At 48.7% G+C, this 12,842-nt stretch overlaps 1 protein-coding gene across 1 annotated transcript in view; it reads left to right on the top strand.

The window, feature by feature from the left end:
- Window positions 1-12,842, top strand: part of LOC123401163 (ran-binding protein M homolog) — a 32,417-nt gene that overhangs the window by 17,537 nt on the left and 2,038 nt on the right. The gene's annotated exons all lie outside the window — the stretch shown is intronic.

Raw genomic sequence — 12,842 nt, forward strand, 5'->3', positions numbered from 1 at the left:
CGTTTCCTCACTGCTACCCCGCCCGCGTGTGCTCCTCCTGGCTGGCTGCTGCTCTGTTCCTGCACATCCATCTGCATGCGTGTTGCTCCCCTCCTGTTGCTACATGGTGCTCCTATTGGCCACCGCTGCCTCTGCTACACACGTGCTGCTTGCTGCTGCATGCTACCTTGTCGTGGCGTGTGCTGCTTAGCTCCCGATTGCATGCTCTGTTCCCGCACGTCCAGCTCGCGTGCTACTGCTATTCCCTTCGCCATGATATTATTTTTTCTCTTCCGCTGCCATCATCCCTAGTCTAGTTTTTTTTTACATTTTCCGCTGCGTCCACCAAATCCGTCGATGTTTTGTGTTATCACGTCATGCGAGTCCACCATACCTTTGTCCGTCGGCCTTTTCTTTGGTCCTGATCCTTTCTATGCAACTTTTGTGGCCTATGTGCCCTTGTTGTTTTCTATAGGATTTTCTGGACTTCTTTTGCATTGTCGATCTACGTCCATCATGCCTTATCCGCCGGGCTTCTTTCGCCGACGGTTGTCGTGGACTACGATTTTCTGCACAATGCTTTTTTTTTTCTTGATGCGCCATCTTCTTTTGATAACCCATCTTCTCTTGATACTTATCTTGTATCTTCAAGTGATGCGGTGTCTACCTCTGATGTGCCATCTCTTCGTTATCTCCTTCGGCGACTCGACAAGTTTTGAAGACTCTTCATGCTACGACGACACTCTCAAGACGCGGATTTGGATTGTCATTTTTTTTAGTATTACACTTCTTCAAATGCAATACTATTGCATACGCTTTGCATTTGAGGGAGGGTGTTAGGAAGTATTAGTATTAGTCTAGGAGTCCTTATTAGTCTATTAGTATTAGTCTAGGAGTCCTTATTAGTCTATGTTTACTTTCCTTGCACCTCAAGTCATGTGTAATATATATATGTCCCTTGGGCCTTCAATATAGATAAGTTGCTTTCCTAACAGGCACCACCCTTCAAAAGGTAATAGATGCGGTAGAACGATGAACTCCTTGCTCTTGTGCTTCAAAAGATAGTCTCCTCAACACTCAATCACTCTCTCACAGATTTGGCATGGGTAGGAGAGATTGATTTGGTGGAAAGCAACTTGGGGAGGCTAGAGATCAAGTTTCTAATGGATGGATTGGAATATCTTGATGTCAACACATGAGTAGGTGGCTCTCTTTCAGAAAAATGAATCTGTTAAGTGTATGTGTGTTCTGAGTGCTTCCTCCGCGAATGAGAGTTGGTGGAGGGGTATATATAGGCATCTCCCAAAATCCAACCGTTACAACATTATTGCCCAAGTCGGTGACACCAAAATCGGTGGTACCAAGTTGCACTAAATGTGGCAACTTCTGAATTCTCGGTGAGACCAGTATATTAATCTCGATGGTGCCGATTTGGTGACCTAGGACAGTTTCCAATTCTCGGTGAGACCGATTTCAAAACTTGGAATTTCTGATTCTTGAAATCAATAGACTAGAAAGTTGGTCACCGACATTCGGTGGCACCGATATGAAGGTTGGTGGTACCGAGAGATTAGGGTTTGGCAAAGGTTCTGTCACTGAAAAGTAGGTAGGGCTGAAATGGAATTCTTGGTGGCACCGATTTTGATATGTAGGCTTTGGACAGAGATTTTATGAGAGAAATGCTGAGTATTTTTGGCGGCCATCTCTAATCACTTGAGCAACCAATTCATCATAAATACCTCACCCCTTTTAATAGTATTGGCCTTTCCTATGGACTGAAAAGTGATTGCTCACAAATACAAAATGTAGAGTCCTCTTGCTTGAAGCTTGACCAATCCCATTCCTTTCCTTGCATCAAGGGGTTTCTACTCATAATCCTTTAGCCAATGCTTTCTGTGGACTATATCCAAAATATACTAGGTAAAAGCATTAGTCCAAGAGACAATGTATGTTGTCGATCATGAATTATCAAAACCACCAAGGGAGCATATGTGCTTTCAACGGTAGAGCAATAGGAGTAGCTAAAGGTGTATTCCTGGAAGCGAGGTGATGGTGTTGCACCAGCTCAAATTGGTAGTGTGCCGAGGTGGATAGGAGAGCAAGAGGAGCAGCTAATGGTGTATTCACATAAGTGAGATGATGGTATGGCAATCACAGTGAGCAACTAGATCAGCCATTGATGGAGCAACAAGGTAGTACTGATGCAATTTTCATCCCCTCTGATGGGACAAGGGTCAGTTGCTACTGAAGGGTCAATTGATAGGCCAATTGCTTTGAGGAAAACTACTCGAGCAACAATAGGATACCCTAATGACATTGGAAATTATGTTTCCTATGAAGCATTATCTTCGGCCTACAAAGCATTTATTGCTTCTCTTCGGTCTGTGTCAATTCCGACTAACTTGAAGAAGGCAAAGGAGGGCTCAAAATGGTGCATGGCCATGGTGTAGCTGGAGGCTCTATGTAAGAACAAGACATGGGTACTACCACCTTGTAAATAAGGCAGTCAACTGCAAGTATACACTAAGAAGCAAAATGCAGAAGGAAAGATTGAAAGGTATAGAGCGCGACTTGTGGCGAGGGGGTACAGCCAGACCTACAACATTGACTATTATGAGATATTTTCTTCAGTGGCAAAGATAAACATTGCGAGGATTCTGATCTCATGTGCAACAAAATTTGGGTGGTCTTCACATCAGTTCGATGTGAAGAATGCTTTCTTGCATGGGACCTACAGGAGGACTACATGCCTCCTACATGGAGATCCCACCTGTGTTCTCTACTTCTGAGACTGCTGGCAAGGTATGCAGGTTAAAGAAAGCTCTTTTATGGGTTGAAATAGTCTATGAGAGCATGGTTCGACAAGTTCAGGTGTGATGTATGTAATATGAGGTATGTGCAGTGTAATGGTGATCATACGCTGTTCTAGGGAAGGAAGAAATCACTGTATTTGCTATATATGTGGATGATATTATTATCAAAGGGGATGGACAAAGGAAAAATAGCAAAACCGAAAGAGTTTGGGTAAGGCCTTTGAAGTCGAAGATCTGTCTCGACTCGAGTAATAACTCGGTACAGAAGTATTCAGGTCTGTAAAAGGAATAGCTCTTTCTCAAATAAAGCATACCTTGGGCCTTCTTTGTGATGTTGGCATGTTGGGCTGTCGAGCCGCTTCAACCCCAATTGACAAAACCATAAAGTGACTGCCCACCAGACGATCTCGTGGATAAAGAAAAATATCAATGGTCGGTGGGAGGATTGTTGTGCTAAGGTTCATGCACTAGCCAACGCAACCAAAAGTCCGAACTGATGGAAAGGGCTAGGCAATCGACATATACACTTCAACACCCCCTCTCACGTGTGATGCAGAAAGTCAACACGCGGACAAACTCAGAGGTATGGCTCAAGAGGCCTATACGCGGACACATAGGGGGCGGCAACAATTTTTGAATAAACTGCGAAAGCCAGGACTTGAACTCAAGACCTTAGACCCTGATACCATGTTAAGCTTCATGCATTAGCCAACGCAACCAAAAGTCCAAACTGATGGAAAGAGCTAGGCAATCCACATATACACTTCAACATGTTGTACTTGTGTCATTCATGACCAGACGTTGCATTTGCAGTAAGTGTTGTGACTGGATACATGCATGAGCCTAGAAGTGAACATCTTGAGGCAGTACATAGAATCTTGAGATACTTAAGAGGTACTACTGGGAAAGGACTGTTGTTCAAGAGTTGGACACCTTGCTGTAGATGGTTATTGTGATGCTGATTGGGCTAACTGCCTGGATGACAGGAGATCAACTTCAGGCCATGTTTTTGTAGGATGATATTAGTGTCTTGGAGAAGCAAGAAACAGGCCATGTCTCAGGGATGAGTGAGTTGTTATGGTCAAGAAATATATTATAAGAGCTGAAGATATCAAAGACCAGAGAGATATGTTCTTTATCGATGAAAACCTGGATGCTGGGATTATCATGTCATGTGGGGCAGGAATTATTGCCGCCGCCACAGGGTCCAGGGTCCAGCCGGACCATCTTCAGGAGATAAATCCTCATATTAGTATTTTTTTTTCTAGGTCTTGTTAGTCTGATGGTTTGGTTTTTATGTGGGTCGTTCTATTTTGGTCTCTCCCTTTTAGTCGCTAGCTGTGCTGTAAAACAAAGGCAGTCCCCGTGTAATAGGTCATCAAAGAAATAAACAGAGAAAAGGAAACGTTTGTTAGGAATAAGCAACTTGTATTCCCATGAGGCCATAGACCGGTATATATACATGTACAGGTGATGGACTATATGCAGGAAACCCCTCATATATTGGGATAAATACAAAAGGTTACATGACTTATATTATAACTCTAACACCCCCCCTCAAATATCATGGTGGATGAACAACACTGAGTTTGGAGAGATAAAAGCCATGTTGTGCTCTAGTCTGGGCCTTCGTCAGGAAATCAGCCAACTGTAACTCGGAAGGCACATACTGAAGAGCAACAACCTGATCCTGCACAACATCGCGCACATAGAAAGCATCAACACCAATATGCTTGGTGAGCTCATGCTTCACAGGATCGCGCGCAATGCTAATAGCACCTGTACTATCAGATAAGAGCAGAGTCGGTGTAGTGACAGAAACACCAAAATCCTGAAGTAACCACCGTAACCAAGTCACCTCCGCCGTCAAAAGAGCCATCGCTCGCAACTCAGCCTCTGCACTCGAACGGGAAACTGCAACCTGTTTCTTCGTCTTCCAGGCAATGAGAGAACCACCAAGAAAAACACAGTAAGCAGAAAGTGAACGGCGATCTGAAGGATCACTAGCCCACGTAGCATCCGAATAGGCCTGAAGCTGTAAAGAACTGGAGCGAGGAAAGAATAGACGGTGAGAGATCGTGCCCCGAAGATATCGGAGAACACGGAGGAGATGACTATAGTGAACCGATGTGGGAGCAGAGACGAACTGACTCAGAATATGAACCGGATAAGAGATATCCGGACGAGTGACAGCTAGATAAACAAGACTGCCAACAAGATGACGATAACGCGTCGGGTCAGGCAGGGGATCAACATCAGTAGCAGAGAGGTGAACATTGAGCTCCATAGGAATCTCAACAATGCGCTCATCAGTAAGAGAAGCACGAGCAAGAAGATCCTGGATATACTTTTCCTGGGATATAAAGAAGCCATCAGAGGTAGAAGAGACTTCAATCCCAAGAAAGTAGCGAAGAGGTCCAAGATCAGACATAAGGAACTGCTCACTAAGGCCGGCCTTGACAAAAGCAATATACTCGGGGTCATCCCCAGTGATGACCATGTCATCAACATAGAGAAGAAGAAGAGTCCGACCACGAGGAGAAAGGTGAATAAACAATGCTGGATCATGAACACTGGGTGAAAAACCAGCGGCAGTCACCAGAGAGGCAAAACGCTCAAACCAGGTGCGTGGGGCTTGCTTAAGGCCATAGAGAGAGCGACGAAGACGACATACCATGCCATCAGGAACATAATACCCAGGTGGTGGCTGCATGTACTCCTCACGCAGCTCACCATTAAGAAAAGCATTCTTAACATCAAGCTGAGAGATAGACCAGTGGCGTGTAGAGCCCACGGCAAGAAGTGTACGAAGAGTGGTCATATGAGCCACAGGAGCAAAAGTCTTGTCATAATCACGACCATGCTCCTGCTGAAAACCACGAGCCACAAGACGACCTTTGTGACGCTCAAGAGAACCATCGGAGCGAGTCTTAACCTTGTAGACTCACTTACAAGTGATGGGACGGACTCCGGGAGGAAGGGAAACAAGATCCCACGTACCAGTGCGTTCAAGAGCAGCAATCTCCTCTGCCATCGCAAACTGCCATTCAAGATGAACAACAACCTGATGATAAGTAGTTGGCTCAGGAACAGCAGCACCAGCGGTGGAAAATCCAAAGCGATCAACAGGCGGACGAGGACGAGAACGCAAGCCATAAGTAGGCTGAGACGAGGATGACACATCCAGAGAGGCATCCACAGAACGTGAACGACGAGTATAACACTGAGGAAAAGATGGAACAATGGAAGGAGGAATCGCCAAGATAGAATCCGGTGTAGAATGGAACAATGGCTGAGACGAAGAAGTCACCGGAGATGAAGGTGTAGAATCCGGTGACATGCTAGGCGAGGAGACCGTTGAAGATGGTGGCGACAAATCGACTGGAGGTGGAGAAGCAGAGGGAGCGGAACGAATAGGCAAAGGCTCAACAGGTGTAATAGGTGTGTCACGAAAAGTGAGGAAAGAGATATCCTCCACTGAAAAGGTCGAGGAAGATGGGCGTGGGTAGAAGGGACGAGACTCATCGAAAGTCACATCTCGAGAGATACACATCCGACGACCAATAGGATCCCAACAACGATAGCCCTTATGCTCATCACTATAGCCTAAGAAGACACACTCAACAGACTGAGCGGTCAGTTTGGTGCGTTCGCGGGGGGTAAGAAGAACATAGCATACACAACCAAACAAACGAAGCATGGAATAATCGGAAGAACGATAAAAAAGACGCTCGAAAGGAACACCACCCTGTAGAGCAGCGGAAGGCTGTAGATTGATCAGACAGGTGGAGGTGGAGACGGCCTCAGCCCAAAAATGAGGCAGGAGAGAGGCAGCAATCATCAATGCACGAGCCGTCTCAAGAAGATGACGATGCTTGCGTTCAGCCACGCCATTCTGAGCGTGAGCACCAGGACAAGAGAATTGAGAGGGAGTCCCTTGCTCAGCAAGAACACCACGCAACATCTTAGAGATATACTCGCCAGCGGAGTTAGCACGGAACACACGAATGGGAGAAGAGAACTGAGTATGAACCATGGCAGCAAAACGCTTATAAATGGACAACACCTCACTACGAGAAGTCATGAAATAAAGCCGTGTGTAACGAGAGAAGTCATCTATGAAAATAATATAGTATTTATGACCCCCTTTCGAAGCGAAGGGAGCCGGACCCCATACATCGGAATGAACTAAATCAAAAGGACGCTTAGACACTGACTCACTATGTAGATATGGTAACTGAATCTGCTTGCCAAGACGACAACCCTGACACTCTAAAGAGGCATCTCCTGAGACAGACCCCAGAAGACCTCGACGAACTAACGACGACAAACGAGAACCACACAGATGACCAAGTCGATGATGCCACTGCCGGAAGGAACCAGCAGCCGAGGCGACCAAAGCAGAAGAACTGGCGACAGAGTGGGCAACGAAAGGAACATGAAGCCAGTCCAACTCCCAAAGACCCTCAAAATCACGGCGGCGAGGACCAGCCCCAACCAGAGTGTGCGTGCGACGGTCCTGGACAGAACAAGAGTCAAGGTCAAGGATGACACGGCAACCAGAATCAGCAAGTTGACCAGCGGAAACAGATTCATGGTAAGTTGAGGAACATGAGCTACATCAGGAATAGAATAAGGAGTGGTAAGAGTGCCTCTACTAACGACAGGAAGGGGAGTACCATCAGCGGTGAGGACATGAACAGGAGAATCAAGCGATCGAAGAGAGGACAGAGTGGAAGAATTAGAAGTCGTATGAAAGGAAGCTCCAGAGTCCAGAACCCATGGGGATGTACCTGACTGTGTAGAAGGTGGTTGCTCAGTGCGGGAAGCCTCAGTCACAGAACCAGCAGTACCCGTCAAGGAAGAACCTGAAGCAACGAGCAGACGCTTAAGTCTCAGAATATTCTGCTCAGTCAAAGCGATGGCTGAAGCTGTCGAGGTAGATGACGAAGTCTCTGTAGATGATGATCGTGCCTTGCGCAAGTGTTTCTTCTTCGTGTAGCAGTGGGACTCAATATGACCATCATTGTTGCAGTAGCCACAATGTGGACGGGGGCGACCTGAGCCTCCAGAAGGAGTGGGCAAGAGCGGCGGAGCACTCGAGCGAGAAGGTGTCGTTGCAGCAGGTAGCGTAGAAGGAGACCGAGCAGCGAGCACCGAGGGAACCTCCAGCAAACCAGCACCACGTAAGCGAGTCTCCTCAGCACGAATCTCAGAAAGCTCCTCCATGAGAGAAATACGGCCACGAGCAAACAACTGAGCACGTCGGGGCTCAAACTCCTTACGGAGCCGAGACAGGAACTCGTAGACGCGATGAAACTCCAAATCGGCCTGGACAGCCTGGCAACAGGGGCAAGTGCGACAACCAGCACTGCGGAGAGAATCAAGCTGGCGCCAGATAGCAGAACTCTGTGCGTAGAAGTCATCAACAGTAGAGTCACCCTGCTGAAGAGCATGCTCCTGACGGACCATAGAGAGGTATAAGGCATCACCCGAGGGCTCATAGCACTGACGAAGGCGAGTCCACATCTCAAACACAGTAGGAAGGCCCAGAAACTCAGAGGCAAACTGAGGCAGAACGCTAGCAGTGAGAACAGCTGCAGCACGAGCATCATCATCAAGCCACTGGGTGTAAGCAGACAGAGCACCATGATACGTCTGAAGAGCCTCCTCATAAGCCAAAGCCTTCTCATCGTAAGCACGGATAGCGGCCTCATCAGCAAGCTTAGCCGTATCCTTTGCGGCCCGAGGAGCATCCGCAGGAAGAGCCGGTGGGGTCGGTGGAGTGGGAGCCACGGGAGGAACCGGGCATGGCGGACAACAGACCTCGCCAGAAAGAAAACCCCATAGGCGGATGCCACGCATGTGAATGCGCATGAAGCCAATGAACTCGGTGTAATTCGTGCCATCAAAGATCACCGAACAACGAGGAACAACAACGTAGCCAGATGAAGCAGACATTTTGTTTTTTTTGTTTTTAGTCAACGAATCGCGTCAGACAACAGGACTCGATCTGGCGATGGGGGAGCCGCCTTGATCTGGGAGAGCAACGAGACCTCGATCTGGAGAGCCTTGGACGCGATCTGGAATCGCTCTGGAGGCCCCTGCCTTGATCTGGAAAGCCTCAGACCGATCTGGGCGAGGGGCGGCGCAATCTGACGAGGAGCCGCGTGAGGGAGCGGCCTCGAGCTGGCGATGGGAACCGCGTCCCAGGAGAGCGAGCGGCCTCGAGCTGGCGATGGGAACCGCGTCCCAGGAGCGGAACAAGGATCTGGCAACGTACACATGATCGATCTGGAGAGCCTCGATCTGGCTGTGGCGTCGGCTGGTGGGAACGTCCGCATGAGGAGAGCCGCGTCCGCTGATGGGAACCGCGTCCGAGGGAGAGGCCTCGATCTGACGAGGAGCCGCGTGAGGGAACCACAGTCGACTCTTTCTGGAGCCGCCTCGACGCGGTATGAGGGCCGGTGCTGAACTGCTGATCGCGAGCCCACGACTAGGCGAGCGGGATGAGACGAATGGGATGAGGTGAGGAAGATTAGATCGGGAAGAGCACGAGTTGCGCGTGCAAAAAGAACCTAGGCTCTAATACCATGTTAGGAATAAGCAACTTGTATTCCAATGAGGCCATAGGCCGGTATATATACATGTACAGGTGATGGACTATATGCAGGAAACCCCTTATATATTGGGATAAATACAAAAGGTTACATGACTTATATTATAACTCTAACAAGGTTTACCTCCGGAATCAATCTATCCCCTGGCCGTCACGATGCCCAAGCTTAAACTCCCTGGCCCTCGCCCTTCTACCACCCACAACTATTCCCTCCGTAACCTAGGTCGTGACAACTTGGTATCGGACTTACCGGTCCTCGGCTCTTCCCCACTGCCGACCACCATGGGCCTTCCTGGCAGAGATTACAAAGCTCTTGGATCCCTGGCAGAGATACAAAGCTCTTGGACGAGAAGTTTTCTCTGCGGAGGAAGGAACTTGTGGACGAACTGCAGGGCACCATCCTCGTGAAATTTGAGGCCTCAAGGAGCAAGCAGGAGCCAACTGGCTGGCTACCATCCTCATGAAATTTGAGGCCTCAAGGAGCAAGCACAGCTGAGATGAGAGCGGCGTATGAAGGGACTCGGCTACAACTGCGGCGAAAAATTCACCCCTGGACATTGCTGCAAACTTATTTTTGCATGTTATGTGGACGTTTCTGACACGGAGGAGACTGATGCATCGGTTGAAGTCTCTCTCCATGCCCTCATTGGCATCCGATCTGCAAACGCCATGCAGATTTTGGTGGATGTCGCGGGCACACATCTCATAGCTTTTGTAGATTCTGGGTCTACTCACAACTTCATCTCCGAGGAGGTTGCATCCTGTGCTCGGGTTCCTGTAACCAAGCGCGCCAGGAACGTGTCTGTCGTGATATGGCTGTGATTTGTAACCAAGAGCGCTTTGTGATCACCTATTATGCGCTCGCTCTCAAGGGGTTTGATGTGGTCCTCGACATTCAGTGGCTGCGCTAGCCTGACCAATTTACTGGGATTTCTCCAGGCTGACCATGACATTTTGGAGGCACCATCATCAGGTCACATTACATGGCGAGGCACTATTGAAGTCTGGGCCGGGGCTGGCTTCTTGCACTGTTCACGAGCTCCTGCCTGGGCTGCTTGAGGAGTTCCGCAACCTCTTTAGCAAGCCATGCAGCCTTCCACCTCCCCGACATTGGGATTGTTGCATCCACATGGTGGTACACCCATACCGCTATCCAGCAGTGCAGAGAGATGAAATTGAGAGGCAATGCATGGAGATGTTAAAGCATGGGTTGATCCGGCCAACCAAATCAGGATTCTCCTCACCGGTGTTGATTGTAAAGAAGCCTGACAAATCTTGGCCTTCTGCATTGACCACAGTGCACTTAATTCTGTGAAGGACAAGTTCCCGATCCCAGTTGTCTAGGAATTGTTGGACAATCTACATGTTGCATGTTTCTTCACTAAATTGGACTTGCATTTCGGCTGTCACCAAGTCCGCATGCATGTTGATGACATCCATAAGACAGCATTCCGCACTCACGAGGGCCTCTTCGAGTTTGTGCTTATGCCTTTAGGCTGACTAATGCACCAGCCACCTTCCAGGCACTCATGAATGAAGTCCTCCGGCCCTATTTGTGACTCTTCGTTCTTGTTTTCTTTGATATATTCTTATCTATTACAGTCCCTCGTGGCTTGATCATTTGCGTGCAGTATTCTAGTTGTTACAGGAACATCAGCTGGTTCTCAAGCATGCTACGTGCACCTTCGGGGCACACAAGGTGGCATACTTGGACCATGTCATCTCTGAGGGAAGCATTGCCATGGATCCAGGCAAGGTTCAAGCTGTGGTGGACTGATCAAGGCCTAAGTCTATTTGCCATGCGGGGCTTTCTTGGTCTTGGAGGCCACTACAGCAAATTAATCCGCAACTTTGGCTCCAGTGCATCACTCCTTACCTAGCTCCTCAAAAAGGAATCGCTGGACCGACGAGGCAGAAATTGCATTCCAGACACTCAGGGTAGCACTTACTCAGGCACCGGTGCTACACATGCCTGAATTCAGTAGAGAATTCATCGTCTACTGTGACACATGAATTGCAGGGTTTTGGGCAGTGCTGCACCACGGTTTGAAGTACCTCCTTGATCAACGCTTGCCCACTATCCCTCGACACCACTGGGTCAGCAAGCTCCTCGGTTATGATTTCTCCATTGAGTTCCACCCGGGCAAGCTAAACATTGTGGCTGATGCCTTGTTTCGCCTGGAGGAAGACCAGGGACTGATGATGGCACTGTCTAGCCCGTCCTTCATGCTTTTTGACACATATGGCCACAGACCGAGCACTGGTGGAGTTGCAGCAGCAGCGTGCGGCGGGTGACCTCGGGCCTCCTTGGGGCTGCACTGATAGCCTTCTCACATATGTTAGGATGCATCTACATCCTGCCATCCTCTCCATTACTTTCCACCATACTTGGTTTAGCGCATGACGTGAGCCATGAGGGGATTCAAAAGACGTTGCACCGCCTACGTCATGACTTCCATGTGCCAGTGGATGACTTTGTGCGTGCTTGCCCAACCTGCCAACGTAATAAGTCTGAGCATATGCACCCCGACCTCCTCCTGCAATCCCTACCAGTCCCCTCTCACATCTGGGAAGATATTTCTATGAATTTTGTGAAGGATCTTCCACGGGTGCATGGCAAATCAGTCTTTCTTTCAGTGGTGGATCGATTCTCCAAGATGACACACTTCATTCCGCTTGGTCACCCCTACTCGGCAGCAACAGTAGCTCATGCTTTCTTCACCGACATTGTAAGGCTTCACGGCCTACCAGAGACGAGATAGTATCTGATCGAGGCCCTGTGCTTACAAGTCAGTTCTGGTCAGAACTCTTCCGCCTCTCCGGGGTTCAGCTCAACATGAGCTCTGCCTTCCATCCGCAGTCTGATGACCAAACGTAGTTTGTCAATCGTGTAATTGCCATGTATTTGCGATGTATGACCGGCGATCGTCCACGCACTTGGCTCCAGTGGCTACCTTGGGTAGAATTCTGCTACAATACATCCTTTCATACCGCCCTCAAGACCACTCCATTCAAGGTTGTTTTTGGCTATGACCCTCCAGCTCTGAGGTCCTATGATACTGGGGCAGCCCACACGCAAACGGTTCCTTACTCCAAGATCGAGATGAGTTTATTGCTGATGTCCGGGACCGTCTTCTCCAGGCCCAACAAAGTGACAAGAAATATTATGATGTCAAGCACTGTGAAGTCTCCTTTAATGTTGATCAGTGGGTCTGGCTCTGCTTACAGCACCGTCCAGTGGCATCTTTGACAGGCTCTAGCTGTGACAAGTTAGATCACAGTGGGAGTGGGTTCAGTGGCTTACAACTTGCAGCTTCCCCTCCCAGTCCTGTCGTGTAGACGTGTTTCATGTTAACCAGCTGAAGGTCTACCATGGCGAACCACTAGCTGCACCTCCTCTGCTGCCAGCAATACATCATGGAAGGGTCATT

Source organism: Hordeum vulgare, chromosome 6H, assembly GCF_904849725.1.
Source record: "Hordeum vulgare subsp. vulgare chromosome 6H, MorexV3_pseudomolecules_assembly, whole genome shotgun sequence".
Lineage (NCBI taxonomy): Eukaryota > Viridiplantae > Streptophyta > Magnoliopsida > Poales > Poaceae > Hordeum > Hordeum vulgare.